The 21,367-nt window shown below is 35.5% G+C and overlaps 1 protein-coding gene across 1 annotated transcript in view; it reads left to right on the top strand.

The window, feature by feature from the left end:
* ZBTB20 (zinc finger and BTB domain containing 20) overlaps positions 1-21,367 on the top strand; it is a 793,456-nt gene that overhangs the window by 333,731 nt on the left and 438,358 nt on the right. Inside the window, exon 5 of the mRNA XM_060150581.1 lies at positions 7,500-7,573. The gene's annotated coding sequence lies outside the window, so the exon portion shown is untranslated. The remainder of the gene's footprint in view (positions 1-7,499; positions 7,574-21,367) is intronic.

Raw genomic sequence — 21,367 nt, forward strand, 5'->3', positions numbered from 1 at the left:
CTTCATCCTCATCCTCCAGTCACCTCCCAATTCTCATGGCCCAACCCAACTAAGGATTTTCAGAATTGACAGATATTCTTAATCCCCAAAATGTTTGTACTTTCTAGAGCTGTAGAGGATTTTCTGTACACATGTAACCATCATGGAAGCTTTCATTCAGTAGCGGTTGGACCTCCTCACCCACCCACACACACACCCCATGCAGCTGGGCCTCTGATTCTTGCATTACAAGGCAAAGAATTAGGCAGTGGGCATTTGTTGAAGGAATACCATAAGTAGTTTATGATCACTGTGTAGAAGGAGACTATAAATTTTATCACCTAAATTGGATGTTTTTGAGAATAAAAGGTGCCACATTAAAGATTATTGTGAGACAACAGACATAAATGGGGTCTGTTGTTTCAGCTGGGACTACCTCCTCTCCTTACCCCTCCCCAAACTCCACTAGCACAATAGTTCCAGCAGGGCAGGGTGAGCCATGGAAATCCACACCTTCACTGCTGAAAGGGGCTGACTTGATGGAATAGAATATCAAGCTGAAAAACCACATGCCCCTGGGTGCTGTCAAAACAGTAGCAGTCTCAGCAGCAAACAAAAAGGAAGTGTAAACATCATAGCTAGCCTCAGATTGCAGTTCAGGTTGGAGCAGGCAATAGACTGGCATATTAGCCAGAAATTTGACAAGGAGAATTGGATGAGGAGACTGCCATATTGAGCCTTGATGAAACTAACACATATCTCTGGTGGTTTGGAGATCTGCATATGTGTTTCAGGGAAGATCAGAGAAGGTCCAAGATATCCACATACCCCAGATGGATCCTAAGGCCTAGTGCAAAGAGGAGATAAGGGAGAGCCCAGTGGAATGTAAGAGGCAAGGAAGACTTGTAAGCTGACTGAACTTTGAATGAATTCCCCAATCCATGCATATATTCATCAGCAAAGGGTGTTAGCTTATTAGCCTAAGTTGTTTGAGTACAGCTTTTGACCAGTCATTGGATATAAACTGCAAATTGTGCTGACACAGGGGCAAGTCTTAGCTAAGAAATGAAAGTAGGAATTATAAAAACTGACCAGAGACGTCAGCAGCTGAACAGTATGAGGGAGACAGATTCCAAAGAATTAGACTGGTAAGTCACTAAACAAATAAACACATAAATAGCAAAAACAGCAGAAACCCCCAGAGGGAAAAATCAGAAGTCATAACTACTATAATATATTGTATAAAATGTCAATTTTCAAGAAAAACTTTTTGAGACATGTAAGGACTGACAGGAGTTTAATCCACACCCAGTTAAAAAAAAGCAGTCAACAGAAACTATCTCTAGGTTGTGGGGGAGAGCAGAAGGTGAATTTAGCAAAGACCTGAGAGGAGCTACTACAAATATGTTTGAGTAAGTAAGGAAATCATATTAAATAATTACATAAAATATTACTATAATTACTATTCAAATAAAGAATATTAATATAAAGATAGAAATTATTTTTAAAAGAAACAAAAATTCTGGAGTGAAAAAGTACACTAAGATGAAAAATATTCTAGAGGGACTCAACAGCAGATTTGAGATGGCAAAAGAAAAAAATCCGTGAACTTGAAATTAATTGGTAGAAATTATCCAATTTGAAGAGGAGAAAAACATAATGAAGGAAGAAGTAGAGCTTCAGAGAGCTGTGAGAAACCATCAAGCATACCAACATGTGTAATGGGAGAGAAGGAGGAGAGAAAAGAAAGAAAGAGAAGAAAAAAGATATTGGAAGGAACAATGACCAAAAATTTGCCAAATATTATGAATAACATTAATCTACATGTTTGAGAAGCTCAACAAATTCCAGGTGTCATAAATATGAAAAATCCATACATAGTCACATCATAGCCAAACTTAGAAAGCCAAAGAGAAAGAGAAATTCTTGAAAGCAGCAAGAGAAAAAAAGACAAATTGGATACAGGGTACACCACTATGATTAACAGTTGACTTCTCATCAGAAACATTTGAAGTCAGAAGGCAGAGAGATAACATATTCAAAGGCTGAAGGAAATAAAGATTTTAACAAATGACAATCAAGAATTTTATATCCAGCAAAACTATTCAAAATGAAGGTAAAATAAAGATATTGTAGGATAAAGACTGAGGCAATTCACTGCTAGCAGACCTGCCTTACAAGAACTACTAAAGGAAATCCTTTAGGCTGAAAAGAAATGACAGCAAACAGTAATTAAAATACACCCAAAGAGATAAATAGCACTCATAATATAATTATGTAGGTAAACATAGATATGGTGTAACTATATAACAAAACTCAATTAAAGAAGAAGGAAATAATAAAGATTAGAGCAGAAATCAATGAAATATATAACAAGAAAATAATAGAGAAAATCAATGAAACCAAAAGTTGATTCTTAGAAAAGATCAACAAAATTGACAGATCTTTAGCTAAACTGACCAAGGGAAAAGGAGAGGACATAACAGATTACCAAAATCAGAAGTGAAAGAGGAGACATTACCAACCCCATAGAAATTTAGAAGATTAAAATGTAATACTATGAACAATTATTTCCAAGAAATTAGACAATTTAGATAAAATGGTATCACTTCTAGAAATGCACAAATTACCAAAACTGATTCAAGAAGAAATAGAAAATCTAAATGGACCTATAACAGTAAAAAGATAGAATTATTAACTAAGTCATCCCACAAAGAAAAGTCTGGATGCAAATGACTTCACTGTATCCTAGCCAATATTTAAAGGAGAAATAATACCTATTTTTCACAAACTTTTCCAAAAATAGAGGAAGAAGGAACACTTTTCAGTTCATTCTATTAGAACAGTATTACCCTGAGACCAAATCCAGACAAAGACATCATAAGAAAATAAACCAGTATTCCTCATAAGTATAAAAACAAAAATCCTCTACAAAATATTCACAAACCTAAGTACAGCAATCTGTAATATTATTTACACCCTGACCAAGTAGGATTTATCCTAGTAATGCAAGATTGGTTTAACATCCAGTAATCCATTCATGTAATATAACATATTAGTAGAATAAAGGCGAGAACCACATGACTATATCTATTGTATCTATATGTATATTTATCTATATGTATATCTATTGTGGCAATAGATACACAAAAAAAATTTTGAGAAAATCCAATATGCATTTGTGACAGAAACTTTTAACAAACTAGGGATAGAACTTCTGTACCTAAATAAGGGGCACTTATGAAAAAACCTGCAACTAATATCATACTTAATGATGGAAAACTGACGGGTTTCTCTAAGATTGGGAACAAGGCAAGGTTGTCAGCTCTCACCTCTCCTGTTCAAAATTGTACTGGTGTTTCTGTACAGAAAGGTAAGAAAAATAAAGAAAAAGAAAAAGAGGAAATAAAGCAAGGAAAGAAATAAAAAAGAAAGAAACAGACAGAAAAGAAAGAAATCAAAGGCATCCAGATTGGAAAGTAAAAACTAAAACTTTTATTTGCAGAAAACATCATAAGTACATAGAGAATATTAAGGAATGCATGCACATACACACAAACTAATAAATGAGTTCAGCAAGCTCGCTGGGTACAAGAGCATTGTACACAAGTCAATTGTATTTCTATCTGCAAGCCTATTTCAGAATTATTAAGGTTCAAGTTCCAGACCACCACAATAAAGCAAGTCACACAAATCTTTTGGTTTCAACAATTCATATAAAGTTATGTTTACACTATACTGTAGTCTATTAAGTGTGCAATAGCATTATGTATGTACATACTTTCATTTAAAAATACTTTATTGCTAAAAAATGCTAACCATCATCTGAGACTTCAGCTAGTTGTAGTCTTTTTGCAATAGTAACATCAGAGATACTGATCACAGGTCACCATAACAAATAAAATAATAATGAAAAATTTGAAATATTTCAAGAATTACCAAGATATAATTACCAGAGACATGAAGTGAGCAAATGCTGTTGGAAAAATGGCACTGGTAGAAGTGCTTGATACGGGGTTGCCACAAACTTTCAATTTGTAAAAAATGCAGTATCTATAAAGTGCAATAAAGCAATGTACATAGGAATTCTTTTCTTTGCAGGGGGTGGGGAGTTCATTTTACTATACTCTCTACTCTTGTATATGTTTGAAATATTTCACAATAAGAAAAGTTGTAAGTGAAAAGGAAAAAAAAAAGACTAAGGGAAATAATTAAAACATTATAATTTTGTCTCTATGTTGACCACAAACAGGGCTTGTCTGTTAAAAATCAAATCTGAGCAGTGTCAGAATGAATAACTCATAGAGAGGTGAGTGAACTCTCAAAAACAACCTGAGCAAGATACAGTCGGTGCTGAATAGTTGGGAAAGCATTAAGAGAATTGCCTATATTAGCACAGACTTCCTAAACTGGAGTGCTTTGTTGCTCTTTCCTTGAAGTTCTGTGACCTGGTGATATCTAAAACTCCTACCTATTCGATGTGGTCAGAAGCAGTCCTTTGTTCCTAATCAATACTAGGATCTATAGTTCCTCACACCCCCTTCAGTTTTTTATTGTCTGGGGCTTTGTTTTTTTGGCCTTGAAGACTTACAGGATGGGTTACTGTAATATAATGCATTTGCTACTTCTCTGGAAAGCCATTCAGAATCTTTAACTAGTGCAGAATGTACAACTCTTTTGCTAAATAGTCTCTGCCAAGAGAAGCATTCTTCCGGGCTTTGTAATTTGCATTGATTACTGAGCTGTTCCCCAGTGTATCACTGGGTGTATTCTTTAAAGCCTTACATAGTTCTGTCTTGATTAAAGAAGTCTGACATTGGTGGTCAGTTTTAATAATGACTGAGGTTGATCTGGATAACTTGAAAAAATTTTAACAGATTTTGGAACCCAAAACGTCAGCAGCAAGTTATTCTTATTGATGACACATACTCTGGAAATCTAGTATTTTAAAAGTAGGTTCAGTGTACAGTACTGAACTTGAAAAAAACAGGAAGTTGAAAAGTAGACAGTAGTGCCAAAAATAAGGTCCTAGTCCTAACTTCTCTGCTCCTTAATCTAATCTGACATGCCTTCAGAATATTTCACTTTCTCGATGATCAATCTTCCAAAGAGTTTCTACCCAATACTTAACCCCACTACATAGGAACAGAGTTAATGATTTCTCATGAGGCAGATATGAATAGGAACAGTATTCATATCAAAGACAACTGGTCCCACTTCCAGGTCCATCCTTGGGCCAAGATATGTAGTCGCCAACAGTGTGTTGGCGACTGCATTTTTTGAGTCCTGGCGCAAAGTAAGATCCATCTGTTTTGACCAGCCGTTTGCCTGAGTGCCACAAAATGGTCCTGTTATTAGTCTTATTTGTGGTCCTATTTGAGGTTAGGGGATAACGTAAATAAACTTCAGTCCTCCTTGTGATGAATGTAACATGGGAATTAAAAGTGGTGGTGTTGGTAGTGCTAAGTGATGTTGCATCTCTATTTTCTCAATTACTCTGTTTTCTTTGGATTGGGAAGCAGACATTTAAGAATGAGTTTGTCATCTGGAAGGATAGTTGTGACCAAGTTTCCCTCAACAGGATACAAGATGTTATTTTTGAGCTTCATTACCCTCACCAAGGGGGAAAAAAAAGAGAGAAGAGAGAGGGAGAAAATAAATAAGGAAGAAAGTGAAAGTAAGGAAGAAACAGGCAGAGATAGAGAAGGGAAGAGAAAGATCAAAGAAGAGAAAGAGGAATGACATGAGAAGAGGAGAATGTAACTTGACTTTCTGTTCGTAGAAACTGCTTTATTGTTTTGAACTAAGTTCAATTCACTCAACATCTGGTGAATTAAGGAAAAGGAAATCTGACTGATTAAATTGAACTTCTAGTTGTCAGTTAAGTAGTTTATGTATAAATATGCAGCCTAGTTTCTATCACCCTTTCTTGTCTGAACTAGACAGTTGAATCCGTTTCACTAACTATACGTGATCGGTGAGTAGAACAATACTAGTTGGTGATTCAGATTTATATAGAGGTGAGCAGTTTTTATGTTTCTGAATCATTTATTGGGGATTATTATTATTCCTTATTATTTCTGAGCATGAGTTATTTTTGTCAGTTTCTTTTATGAATGTTTTGTTGCCTTATAAGGAAATATGTGAACTCCCCTCCTCTCAGTCAGTTGTCCCTGGTGACGCCTCCATAATTTCTGTCTTTACACTGGTGCATTTTTAGTCTAATTCAGGCATGTGAGAAGCAGGGGAAAAGTTTAGTTAGTCAATGTCAGTGATCTTTTTTTTGGGGGATCCATTCATGGATAGACCTGGTGAATTTAAGCCAGTTTGAACTTAAAATCTATATGCATCAAATAGACACAATACCCAAAATATTCCTCTGTATAATACAAGAGAAAAAGAAAATAGAATTCACAAGTAAGAACTAGATGCATTTTCTAAAAACAGATGCAATTTCAGGGCTGATCTATGATCATATTCTCATATATGGTGATATTAAAATATTACCTTGCATTAGTAGGAAGGTGGACATAAACATACCATATTTAGTGCTACAAATATATTAAAAAAATGTACTGCCATGCTGTAAAGTAAAAGAAAGATAATTGTTCTGTCTCCATTTTACACTAAAAAGCTCTGTTTTTCTAAACCTGTTGTATCAGTTATTTGAAGCTAAAAATAGGGATGACTTAATCCTGTTTTTTAACTATTATCTTATTCATAGATGGTGTTGTATGAAGAAAGAAAGGATTGAAAATATTAGTATGACATCTTAAGCCCAAGTATTTATGACATATTTTAATTTTAATGCCTGGACTCTTAATTCAAAGATTAAAAATAGGTATTTTTTAAATGTGTTCACAGTTATTTAAATCAAGAAGACTGGTTCAAACCCTGATGGTCTTCCCATGTTGCTTCAGATAGCGATGCTGCATGTGACTACCTATATAATATGATGTGGTCTGGAGTGCACTAAACCCACAATACCTTGCAATGGGCATTTGTATTGCTAAATATGTTCCTTTACCTCTACTTCACCATTTGCCCCACCACCAATTCAGTCATTTGAAAGTAGTAGATGTAACATTTTTTTCCAATTTTATTTCAAGTTACATTTCCCTTTAATATGTGTATTCAGATTGTAGATTTTCTTCTTTTTTCTCTGAAATAACATTTTATGTAATCTTGAGGCTTTGGAATTATTTAGGAGTTTTTAAAAAATCAGAATATAGGTAAAATTCAGAAGCCCTGAGATTCTAGTCATATCATTATGAAGTCCTTAACATGGCGGCATATTTTGTTTTTCAGAATTGCTTTTTTTCCTCTTTAGATCCTTTTCTTTTCATTAAAAAAACGACTCTGGGAAGAGAGTTTTTATTTTTTTCCTTAGGAAAAAAAAAAAGCCACGCTTGACTGATAATGCATTGCTTTGGATGGTGAAACATTATGAAAGTTTAATTTTTAATTAAATCTGAAATACCAATTATAACTGGAAGAGATTTTAACCTGTTTCTTTTCAGACTGCCTGAAGTTACATTTAGAGACTGAAATCACTGCACCTTAAAAACAAAAGATTGAGCTGCACCGCATTCTTGTAAGTGAAAGCTTCCTCTACCTTCCTCTGTGTTTTTGTGACCAACTCAAAAAAAGGACAAAAATATTGGTAACATAGTAACCAGACATGAGTAAAAATTTGAATATCCCTGAAGAAATACATGTTTAAATGATTTCCTTCTTTAAAAAAAGAAAATTTGTAAGGCTCAATATTCAGTATGTCTTTTTTATCCAACCTAAATTGTGAATCCTTTCTTTTGGCTGGCTTGAATTGCATTAGGGAGGGTGTCACCCACCGTGCATCAGCACAGTGACATACACCCTGTCAGGAAGGATTCTTACATTTTGGTACAAGTCTCTTAGAAGGTAACAGATTTCTTATGGAATCAAAGTAGGTTCCTTTTTCCTTTGTGATGTCATTAGAAATTTTTAGCCTTTGTGTCAATGTAAATGGAGAGAAAGAAAGTTCATGATGACATCACAAGATTCTGTTGCTTTGAGGACTTTGGGCAAAACTAAGTAAAATGCATAATTCCCTTGTGTGCGTGTGTTCCCCATTCTGCTATGAAGCAGTCAAAATAGCACATCTTATGTCTTCCCGTGAGCTACAAGGCTGTCTCTCAGAGCCCCATTGTTCCATAAATGCATGTCAGAGTCTACCACAGTCTGGTCTACCCTTATTTAGCTGCTGTTTTGTCAATGTACTTGGAAGAACAATTAACATTTGGGATTTCAATGTCTGAATAACAGGCAGTGAATAGAACCCAAGCATATAAAAGATTCAGACGCCCAGGGTAAGAAAACAGAAGCTTAGAGGTGGTGGGGGAAAAAAGAAAAGCATTTTAATGCCGCACTCAAAGGTTATGAAATACTACAAGGAAATTCAGTGTTATATTTTTTTAATTTTAGATCAAAATGTTCATTTTCGTAGTGAAGTCCAGAAGGTTATGATGTCTTCCAAAGTTTTACAATTTAATGTGTTATGAGGTCTTTTGCTAGAGAGTCTTAAAACACTTAAACAGCATTCATCTCCTTGTGTCATTGTTGGAATGCCGGATGTGGGGTTTACTGCATCGTGGTTTTCAAAGTGTCACAGTTCCTCTCGACAGAGTACACTAACGGTGATTCAGATGATTTCTTCCATTTTCACTTTGGTTTACTGCACTCTTTCATTATTGACTACAGTTCTTGTATGTTTACTGTAGACAGTTCTGACGTTGCTTAAATATCCCTGCCTATTGTCTGAATTCCTGTTAGGTCCTTTTTTTTTTTTTCTTTGAGAGATGTTGCATGGACAGAGCAAGATCACTTCACTGTCAGGGTATCTGGTGAACTGGAGGGAACTTTGGCAGCTTATATATGCTGCCCACTGAGCACAGTGCCTGGATGGTATGAGTGAATACATGATGGTTATTGTTATTTTTGTCATAACTACCACAGTCAAAAACCATAGATGGTAAGGTCTCTAAAATCAGTGTATATTTCTTATTGATTTTTGTAATCCCCAGTACTTGGCATAATAGTAGTAATCAAGAAACAGCTATTGTTATTAGTACAATTAGAAAATTTAAGTCAGAACTTTAGGAGTCATTCATTCAGAGAATATTGTGAAGATGGGTTGAATAAAGTTTTTGACAGTCAGGAAGATAATTATAAAGGAATTTGTCAAAGACAAACCTACTATTTACCACATAACATTAGGCATCAGTCGCCTAGTCTTTCTCCTCTTTGACTTTATACTTCTTTCACCTGAGCAGAATGAGAAGTGCCCATTCATACATATCCTTTTTGTCTGTGAAGTGGTCTTCACTAGTTTTCTGTTTAAGTTGTGTCTTACATCCCATACACTGAAGTTGTCTCCAAAGATAAATCTACCTGGCTCTAGGATGGATGATGCTCTGTACCTGTTTGTCTAATTACTATGCAGTAGATTGTGCTTCAAGAAAATGGGGCAAATGGTACAAAAGGTATTGGGTCAAGAGTCCAGAGATTTGGGAATTTGCCATTAGAAACTTCTACTTTCAGTGCATCAAAAACCAGGACCAGTTTCTCAGCACAAATATGACCACAGCATTATTTAGAACTCAGAACAATTTGACCCCTCTAAGCTGAGTTTCCCGTTTTTTTGTTGCTGTTGTTTTTTCTTTTGCATAAAGTTACCTGTCCTCCCCCACCAATTTTAATTTATTTCTAAAATGGGTCCCTTCATTTTTATTAAATTAGCTTCTGGTGGTGCAAACTAAGGCTCTCATAAAACTTGGCCTCTGAGGCAAAGCTAAAATGATAAAATTTAGGCTTCATGAATTGTACTGTTATCATGTTGGATAACATTTAGGGACATCAAAGAACTTTATAAACACATTTCATATGTTTTAAGATTAAAAGATTGAGGTGAAAGAGATGTAAGGGCATAGCATCGGCAAACGTTACAGGTAGAAAGGATATAAGAAATAAAAGTCCAGTCATCCCATTTTGGAATAAGTAAATTGAGGCCCAGGGTAGGGCATGCAGGTTACCCAAACCATACTGATCACCAATGCGAATCATTCTCAGACATCTAGGCCTGAGAGTAAACCCAACTTTGGACTCTGAGGCTTTGATCTTTCTTCTACACTCAGGGTCTGAGCTGTGTTTGCTGAGGAACAAATTGCCTTAGGCTCATCTTATGAGACCCACTGAACTGTGGTCCCCTCTACCAACTAGTCCAAAATTCATATATAAAGCGTATTCTAAAAGCATTTATTGTTATCAAAAAATTGTTATTTTTTTATTATGCATTTTGGTATTGTGCCTCTGGTTGTGCATTGAGTCACACAGAGGCAAATTTATGTGGTTGGTTTAATATTCTTTATGGTGATTTACAAAGTGGACAGAAGGCCATTAGAAACTTCAGTAGTTTAATTGGGCTTACAAGCAAGATGAAACCGGTAATCTGAACACAGCCATTGTGACGTTGAATTCAAACTTCCCAAAGAGGGTGCATTAGGCATGGTGTCAGAATGTCATTGTTTCCAGGAGTCATTTCCATCAGAGAAAAGTTTCTCAGAGTCTGGAAAAATTGAAATAAACTTTAATAGTTTAAAATGAATTACTTGCCCTGGTAATTTATTTCAGGTTTCCTTTATTGGATTCTGTCATTTGACAATCCAAAGAGACCAGAGTAGTAGTTGGACAACAGATACATCTTTCTTATAGACAAAGTATTTTATGGGTGTAGTAGAGGAAATAAATGGTTATCACTTCATCTGGACCATCAAGGAATAATATCATATTAGCAAGCAGCCTAGGCAGAGGGAAGTTGAGGAAATAATGGTAATGGTGTGACCTGAGTATAGAATGCTGGTTAGGGCCAATGTTTTCCAAAGTATAGGTTGCAACTCATTCATAGGTCATGAAATCAGTTTAGAGGATCACAGTCAATATGCTTTTAAGAAATAGAATCAAAGAAAAAAAGTTTGTAAAAAGACTGTGTTACATATTTTTAAGATAATGGATTGAAAAATAAATATATGTCTTACTGGGAATCATGCCACCAAAATATGAAAGCAGATCTAAAGGTGATAGGTCTTTTAAATACTCAACTCAGGTAATCCTGACTAAGGGATAATATTATTTTCCCCTTTTTTCACAAACGAGAAAGTGGAAGAATTAAGCAATTTGTCCCAGGTCATACAAAAGGTAATTGGTTGAGATAGGATGTGAATATGTCTGTCAAACTCCACATGCATACTTTTCCCATGATTTGACATTGTTTTGCAGGGTTGTATGACTTCATTTATTTCACTGTTGATAGAGCACACATTTATATCTTAAGTCCCAAACTACAGCACTGTATTTCCAGTTTCCTTATTTAAATCTTCAACTATATAGATATCACACCAGTTTCTCAGAATCAATATATCAAGTAATTATCCTCCTAGTTAAAAATCATCCTTCTTTTGACTATCCTTATTTTCTTCACCCCAATTCTCCAGGTCATCTTGGCTCAAAATATCTCATTCTTCCCTCTCCTATCCCCCCCAAGTATCCAATAAGTGGCCAGTAATTCTCCTTTTTTGGTATTTCTGTCCTCGTCAGGTTTTCATCTTCTCTTGGTTGTACTAATCTCCTAGTCAGGAGAAACAGGGAGGGGAGACCTGTTCATCCTAAACACTGTTGCCCCATTAGGTTTCATGAAGCAGGAGCCCTAAGATCATGTCACTTTTGTTCAGACAAAACTTTAATATTCTATAGTAATTACCAAACAATGCCTAACCAATATTCATGATACTCTAAAATCTAATTCTGTCCCAATTTTTGACTTAATTTTATGGTTTAATATACCATACACTCAGGCCATACCATACACTCAGGCCAGATTTCCTCACCCTCATTTATTAGTATTGTTTCTGTTATCTGGAATGGCCATCATTCTGTTTTTCCATATGCAAATCTAATCCATCCTTACAGGTTACTTTAAATGCTATTTATTCCATGAAACCTTCTCTCCCTGACCTAGCCAGAAATAGTCCACTCTCCCCTACCTACCAAACTCACTTAGCACCTGTAGCAGCCCTGCCAACAATCTCATTTTGGACTTCTGGTCTTCGAAATTGTGAAAGAATAAATTTATATAAGTTAACAAGTTTGTAATAATTTGTTACAGCAGCCTAGAAACCTAATACAGCACCCTCCTACACATTTTTTGAGACATGACTTACTTTCTGTATTTTTAAACAATATTTATGGGATGCTTTATTTATTTTTTTTTTACTAGAAAGCAAATTCTTAGGGATAGAGCCCATATTTAATTATTAATATTTCTTAACCCTATAGAATCTACCACAATAGAACCATTAATTCGTTATTCAACCATGCTTAATATTGGGAATAAAGAAACGATCCCTTAGTGTCTCATGAAATTTATAGTCTTCTAAGGGAATCCGACGTCAAATAAGTATGCAGATAATTACAAAATTACAAATTGTAGTCCATGAGAAGAGCTAATTGGTATGCAAGACAATAATGGGTGGGGAAAATTTATTGTTCTGTCCACTGGGTGCTCAGGAAAGAATTCTTAGAGAAAGTGTCATTTAAGTTGAGGGTTGAAAGACAGAAAGAATCAGCCAGGTGAACAATTTGGGGTGGGGATGGAAGTTTGAGAGGGGGAGAAAGCTCCCAACAGAAACAGCATGGACAAAGCCCTGAGGCAAGGACAAACTGTGTATTCAAGGAAATAAAAGGATTCCAGAGTAGCTAGAGCAAAAGAAGCAAAGGAGGAGAGTGACTGGAGGTGAGGTCAGAGAAGTAACCAGGGTGGGGAATTTGGATCTTATTCTGAATACTCTGGAAAAGCACATAGTAGACATGCAAAAAAAAAGTAAGTAAATAAATATTAATTGAAGAATAGCTTAAGAATAGAACAAGATGAAGGTAATTCAAAGGTACATAATATACATAACCTTATAGCATCTATATATTCATTTTGAATCCTCACTGAAGGTTTACTTCTGAATTTGAGGAGGGCTTGGACTTTTGAAACAGAGGTCTAATAGTTCACAACATGTTTCCCATCTGCATAACCAAAATAGGCCTCTGACAACCTTCTAAGATAAGGTCAAGTTAATTTTATTTCCTTTCTAGTTAATAATTATTAAAATTCTGTTGTTGGTTAATGAATCTGTTATTTTTGTTTATTTTTAAGTGCTTGTTGTATAGTGTAGAAATGAGTACAAAAATGTGTTTTACTCTTAGAATGTATTTTTAACTGTTAAACCTTAATCTTATTTTTAATTTTGATATATTTTATCATGTGCAATGGCCAGGAGCCTGGAGGCATAGAAAGCCTTGAAAATGAATCATCATTATCCTCATTAATACTACCTATAATATGACTGAATTTCTGGATCAAAACAATCCAGACTGTTTTAAAGTATGATAATTAATATTCTGGAATGCCACTAAATCAGAATAGAGATATTGGTTTGTTTGCAAAGTGATAGAAATTATCCCCTTTTGCAATTAAAGAAGAAATAGAGTAGAGGGAATGTGAAAATTAAAACCATAGAGAAGTAGGTTAAGCTCTAAAGATATGAGTACTTATCTATTGCAACTCAGTAAAAAGACACCAGAATCAAAATATTATGTCTACAGAGAGCCTTAGGAATTATTTATTCCAGTCTCCTCATTTTGGAAATGAACAAAATTTAGGCCTAGAATTCTTGTTCAAGTCATACAGTTAAATAGTTAATGGCAGGGCTGGAACTGTAATTCTAATTCTTAAGAGCTAGATTACCACAGCCAAACCAGCTAATCTGTGATCCAAGCCCCTATTGTAGCCCTTTCAAGGTCTTGGGTGGAAAAAGGAATATTAAGTATAAGAGATGAATCTATAGACAAGTTTTAATTAACAAAAATCTGAACAATAAATATTACTCACAATCTGTTTACTTAATGTACCAGCTGCTTTATAAAATTTGTCTCTAATCCTTGCTACCACCCTCAGCAACCACTCAGCAAAGCAGGAATAATTTCCATTTTATAATGAGAACACTGAGATCCAGAAAGATTAAGTAACATCCAAGATTGCAAAGCCAGTAAGTGAGTTTTGTATTGATGCCAGACCTAACTGATTCAAACCCTGTACTATCTCCTGTTTGGTGTTTTTATCTATTGCGTTTTGTTATCACTTCAGGTCACGTGGTCACAGAGGCCATTAGTTCTCTAACAGTCCAAATGTCTGAAAAACTTTGAAAAAAGTTAAGAAGGTAAAGAAAAAAGTTATGTTTAGCAGGCGCCCTCTCTGCATAAAGCTCTTTACATTTAATTCCCACAACAGTGTCTCAAAATAAATATTAAAACCTTTCGTTTACATTTTAGGAAACTGAGGAACAGTGAGACTAAATAGCCCCCCGCCGCCCAACATCTTAGTAAAACCCAGAGCCAGGATCCAAACGCAGATCTCTCTGACCCCAAGTATTCTTTCCATTATTCCACCCACCTCCAAGTCTGCTCTTCTCCTGATGCTAGTATTCTGTGGTCTGCATACCTCAACTCCTTATATGGCAAAGTAGAATTTAACACATGCTCTCGTAGATTTCCCAAGAAAAAAGAGAATATGTTGAGAGGATGCTTTTATGGTTAAGTTATATCATCTTGCCTGGAAATAAATAGAGCTCCTATATATTTTTCCATCTTTCAGAAATAAAGAGCTGGAAGATTGGTCAAATCCATGACATTAGTCTTTCATCACTACATCATCTTGACTCACTGTGTGTCTGTGCCCAAGGTCCCAATCATATCGCAGACAATGGTACTAGTGACCTTGATCGTACTTGAAAACATCTTTGAAAAGTGAAAGAAGTAAAATATTGTGTTTATTAGACCAATAAGAAAGAATAAGGTTTACATTTTCCTTCTCAAGTCTAACTTAATTGAAGCCTTATACGCCTGATCAGAGATATAGGTCAATAAAAGTGCTCATCATTACTGCTACTAAAAAAAATGCAAAGCAGAAAATCCAAATATATTTATCAATTGTTAATATTGTTTTCTAATGACCACTGAGGACAACATTAGAAGTGAACTCCTTGGTGAGGGCAGGAGAGATAGAGAAAGAGAGAAAGAGGGGGAGAGGGAGAGAGAGAGAGAGAGAGAGAGAGAGAGGGAAAGAAGGAGTAAGGGAGAGAGAGAGGGAGAGAGACAATATGGAAGAAGAGGAAGAGGGAGAGGTTTGAAACATTCGTTGATGGCAGGTCCTACTGCATACATGATCCTGAATTTCCTTCCGTGTCAACTTTTGCAACACCACATGTATATACCTCCATTTCTGAGGTCATTTCTACTGTTGTTACACTTGAACGATTATTCTAAAACTGTCTGTCACTATAGAATAGCACCAGTATGCATAACAAGTTTATGGTAAAATGCCTACCTGTTATAGTTCTGTATTTGTTTTTTCCCCTCTATTTCTTGAGTTTGACTTCCAAGTCTTTCTGTGTGAAAGCCCTTAGCAGTCCATTCAAGTCTTCTAAAATAACTCAGTGAAAAAAATCCTTCCTGCTTCACAGAAGGGACTTTGTTCTTTTACCTCAGCCTTGCTCCTTCCAATATGTAGCTAGTAGCCCTAAATCAGAAAGTACATTAGTATATGTTTTGAACTGCTGGGTCTCCTCAGGAGAAAAAAAAAAAAAAACCTGTTATCTACAATATTATAATATTTTGTTAAAAATCCAATTCTGGTTCAGTGTTTTGTTCTCAAAGGAATTTTGAATGAAGGAAAAGCTTTTGTAAGAGGGAGGAAGCTTATCTAATCTCCTCAACACTGATGAGAAGCAATCAGGAGACTTGTGACTCTTTGAAACAGTAAATTTCCAGGGAATTAGGCACACGTTTCTCAAGAGCAATAAAGAGTGTTACACTTCAGGTTGCAGCACATTGGCTCCAAATGCACCGCTTCATATATCCCAAATGGCAATTTGAAAGCACCATTCTTTGAATCAACTGGAAAAGGAAGGAGGCCATGCTGAACTGACATTCTTTCAGGAGGTCATGAGAAATGTAATACAGAATGAAATCAGTCTTCTGATTAATATCAGATTCTCAGGGTTACAAACTTTTTATGATAAAATGTCTTCAGAGATACAGGAAAATAATAGTTACCAAGTAGTAGAAGATTTAGATTTTTGACAAAGTCGTTAACTTATTTGCAATAACTTAACCATATGAAATTTGCTTAACCTTTGCTACAATTTTACTGAACTGTTCTTTGTTTACTTTATTTGAACATTGTAAAACTTTATTAAATAATCAGTAACCAATATATGTCTAACATTGTTATCATTGTCATTGTTGTTACTGATTTGTGTTTTCCTCTATGGATTAGGGCTGCCAGGAATAGCTGTGAGCCTGGGTTACACATTTAATGCTACAGTTGTCTTATCCTCTTTTAGGACTGGAAAGTGGGAGGGACCAATTAGTCTGGTTGCTCAGTTAGTCAACTTAGATTCGTCTCACCTAGAAAACTTGTCAGCAGAATTTTATGTATAAATCCTTTTATCAGACAGAGAAATAGTTTGCATGAAAAGCTCTTGTTTTTTTAATAAGAACTGACTCTATCCTGCTATACAAGACTCTGGTTGATGACATAATACTATACACATAATCTTTGCAGTTACCACTAGAGAGACAGCCAGTGTAACTGAGAGGAAGGAGCAAGGGGCTAACTATCTAGAGACTTGATTCAGGCATTGTCAAACAGTTCTGTGTTAAGATCATTTTCCTTGTCTGTAGGGGACACTTTTCTCTATCTTACAGACATTATGCAAAGAAGTCAAATGATATTTAGAATTCCACGGAATAAAGATGGTTCATAAATATCATGTATTACTATCACAGTAAAAGTATTAGTAGAATTATAAATCACTTAGGTCTCAGGAGTAAGGTGCTTTATCTGAGCTCTTAGTGGTTAGAAATTACTTTGTTTCTTGAGTTGCCGTAAAGAGAAGTACCCTGTTGCTGCTAAGTACTGTTCATACATTGGAAACAATGACTAAGAATAAATTGCTGGTGATAAATTACTTCTTTTAAAGACTTATTTTTAAACCATTCTTTATTATAAATTCTCTGAGAGATTCTCTCAAGTTAAAAAAAAATATTTTTAAACTGCTTTATTTCCCACATTGGACTGATTTTTTTTTTCTTTTGAGGGAAAGAACCATGGGTAATTAAGTAATTTTCTCAGTCACTAAAACTGGCACCAGATAGGTATTCAGTAAGTGTTTGTTGAGTATCCTGTGTAAAAATTTAGAAAATTTCAGTAAAATTTGCTTTAAAAAAAGAATACTGCATTCATTAATGTGACTACATGAATACCATGTGATATGTACAGTTGTTATTGAAGACTATACAGCCATTCGGGAAAGAATGAATTATATCTATTGCTATCGACCTGGAAGGATGACCATAATTGATTAGGTGAAAGAGCAAGTTTTCAGGATAATAAATATTTGTGAGTAAATATATTTGTGTGTTTATATGAACACAAACATGAAAAAAATGATAGTATAGGTTCTTGTTAACAAGCACAGTGTGTGTGTGTGTGTGTGTGTGTGTGTGTGTGTGTGTGTAAAGCTGAGACTTTTCATGATACATGTTCATGACTGGAACCACATACAAAGAAATAATAGTTGAGCAAGCAAAAGTTATTAAAAGTAATTTGATTCTTTACTATAGTTTCTCTGAATATATAACCTGCAATGCAGAAAAAATAAAACTTAATTTTCATTTTTGTCATCTCTTTCATCCACAATATATCTCTCCATTATAGATACCGCCTATGTTTCTCTACCTTTTCCTCACTCTCCTCTTCAAGAGCGCTCACTAACTCTCCTTGGCCCAGGTCAATTAATTTTTCTACTCACTTCCAAATTCCTTGCTGGATCTGACTTATTCTTCTCTTTCTGTTGTAAATCTCACTAGACTTTCTGACTTCTATTTCTCTCACTCACTGAGGAAAAATAAACAAATAAATAAACCTTCTGCAAGATAAGTTTTCAGGACTATATTCCCAACAGAAAATTCATGGAAGTTTAAGTAATTGAAGGAGCAGACCCAGAAGCCTTAGGTTAAAAACAAACATCAGAGGTCCCCTTTAGAATATGCTTGAATAGACTTCAGCCAACGAGATGGGCAGAACATCTGAATTGGAATCAGGCAAGAGAGGACTGCACAATCTGAGGTACTGTATTTCTCAGAATCAGTACATTCTAGATTCCATCATAGAGTAGTCCTGACAACGACTCACCCTTTATGGATAAAGGGCAGAGGTACCAGAAGCTAAATTAAAAACACAGGAAAGTTGTAGTATAATAACCACAGCTAAACAGATATACTTTACTTCATGTTATAGTCAGTTATGATAAAGGCTTTAAGAAAAAGAAGGGAGAGAAAAGAAGGGATTGGGGGACTGGGAGAGGGAAGGGATAAAGAAAAAGAAAGAATATCCTCCTCCCAAATAAAAACAATGAGAGAGGGTACAAGAGTGGAAGAAGGTGATTGGTTATGAGATTAGGAAGCATAAAGGAAAAAATAAAATATATTTTGATACCCCAGACTTTCTCATCTGCACAAATCTTCCCTGGTCCCTTATGAGTCCAGCCCTGGGTGGGTTGGGTCTTCTTGGCACTTCCAGCCAGTCAGCTGTCCACTCCTTCCTTTTAGAGAGTGCTGACTCAGAGTGAACCATTTACAGTTGTGGGAAACTCCCTTTAGAATATGCTCCCAATTACTTTTGTGACTCTTAACTCTAGGGGACTGAAGAAGTCAAAAGGCACTGATCATGGCAAGCTTGTGCAAAGTTGTAGGTTCACTTCTTTGCCCTATGCCTTCAGTTTAAAGAATTTATGCAGAAAAAACATGAATTCTTGTTTATCTTATGTGACTCCTACCTGAGCCTCAGTAGTCTGGTGAGAGCAGTCACTCTAGCTAGAAATGTGACAAATAATAGAGGTGTGGTTAGAAAGACAAATAATGTTTGTGAAGAGATTTTAATCAGATAAAAAGTGCTTACATAATGTCAAGGGATAAAAGCAAGATACAAAACTTGTATAAAATATTAAGTGTTTATTTCTAGGTGGTTATTGTTCATTTCTCTTCCATTCTTTTCATTTTCCAAAATGACAAGAAAGAAAAAGAAAAGGAAAAGTGCTCTTGCAATATCCTGCCTTTTTAGTTTGTTTAGTTTTAATCGATGAAATAATTTTCATGGTTGCATCTCTTATAATGAAGAGATTTCATTTCAAATTTGAGTGACATGATATTCTTGCTGAGAATTTTTTTTTTTCTTTAGAGATGCTACTGTAGTGTAATGTTCTGGTCATTTTTAATGCTCAAATAGCCGTTCAGCTTTGGTGGAGTGACTGGGAGAAGGAGGTTGTGAGGTAGATGGTTCATTATCTAATTACCGGGGATGGATTAATATAACTCAGACAGAACACTTGTCACTTCAGGTAAGAATAGTCAAGAGAAGCAAGGCACGTCAATGGATATATTCAAACCGTGCTTTTCTATATAAAATAAATGTTTACTTGGATGAGAAATTACTTCATGTTCTGCTTATAAAGCTCAGATGGTACAAACGTTTAAATGTAGAAAAAAAAACTACACACAATCAATAGACTTGATATAGCCAAAACTCTGTTAACTCCTGGTCTTCTAAATATTTTACCTATTTATCTTATTCTCACCTTATAGCTCACCTTTTTATCTTATTCTCACATTATATCTCTCTAAGGTCTAATGAAGTCCTTAGACCATTTTCATAGCTTATGTTCTAGTTTAGGTTCTGTAGCTCTTTAAAATCTAAATGTTAATTATCCTTATAATTGACACCTCTTCTGCTCTTCTGCTTTCAACTAAAAGGCTTACTTAATCTCTCCCAGTTGGAGTGGTTCTTCTGTCATTTACAATTCTAAATTTCTCTTTCCTCACCTCCATGCTTTAGACCCAAACTGCCTTTTACAGTTACTTTCATTTGTTTACTCCCCCCGACTCAGGATTTCTTTCTCCAGCTCAGAGATTCCTAATCTTGGCTGCACATTAAAATCACCCAGGGCTTCCCTGGTGGCGCAGTGGTTGAGAGTCCGCCTGCTGATGCAGGGGACACGGGTTCGTGCCCCGGTCCGGGAAGATCCCACATGCCGCGGAGCGGCTGGGCCCGTGAACCATGGCTGCTGAGCCTGCGCGTCCGGACCCTGTGCTTCGCAACGGGAGAGGCCACAACAGTGAGAGGCCCGTGTACCGCAAAAAAAAAAAAAAAAATCACCTATGAAGTTTAAGAAAAAAATACCAATGCATTGACCTCACCCTAGATGTTCTGTTTTAATTGGTCAGGGGTGGAGTTTAGCTACAATGCTAGACCCTTACAGGAACCAAACTCTTATTTCATCTCAAAATTTTCAATTTAGTTAAGTTTAACATGCTTCTTCACACTGGAAAACCATTTTTTTCTGGATAATGACTACTTTCCTAACCAGGCAATAATAAAGTTTTAACATTACGCATAATACAGCTGTATCTATGTATTATCACACAGACATGCATTTGACACACACAAGCACACACATTAAGCTAATGACCAAACTTGAACAAAAATTTGATATGCATAGAATTGCTTTTACCGTAATTAATTAGAAACTAAGTATAGTTAATGAAATTTTAAGAGTCCTCTTTAAACCTGTATTGAAAATGAAATGCCATACATTGCTCAAGGTACCAGAATATGCCTTGAGTCTGATTTGTGGGGAAATAAATGGTGGCTGACAACAATGTCAAAGGGGTGTAAAATTGATAGTCAAAAGGTGGAAGCATCCCAAATGACCATTTCTGGATGAATGGATAAATAAAATGTGGTGTAGACATACAATGGAATATTAGCCTTAAAAAGGAATGAAATTCTGACACACAGTACATGGATGAACCTTAAAGACAGTATGCTAAGTGAAATAAGTCAGACCCAAAAGAACAAATATTGTATGATTCCATTTGTATGAGGTACCAGAATAGTCAAATTCATAGAGACAGAAAGTAGAATAGAGGTTACCAGGGGCTGAGAGGAGGGAAGAGTGGAGAGTTGTTGTTTAATGCATTCAGAGTATGAAAGATTAAAAAGTTCTGCTGATGGATGGTGGTGATAGTTGCCAATAATAGTGATGTACCTAATGCTATTGAACTGTGTACCTAAAAATGGTTAAAATGGTAAATTTTATGTTATATATATTTAACCACAATTTTAAAAAGAAATGTACATTTGAAAACTTAAGAAATTTCAGTGAAAATGGATTGCAGCTACAGGGTT

The sequence above is a fragment of the Lagenorhynchus albirostris genome, chromosome 5, assembly GCF_949774975.1.
Source record: "Lagenorhynchus albirostris chromosome 5, mLagAlb1.1, whole genome shotgun sequence".
Lineage (NCBI taxonomy): Eukaryota > Metazoa > Chordata > Mammalia > Artiodactyla > Delphinidae > Lagenorhynchus > Lagenorhynchus albirostris.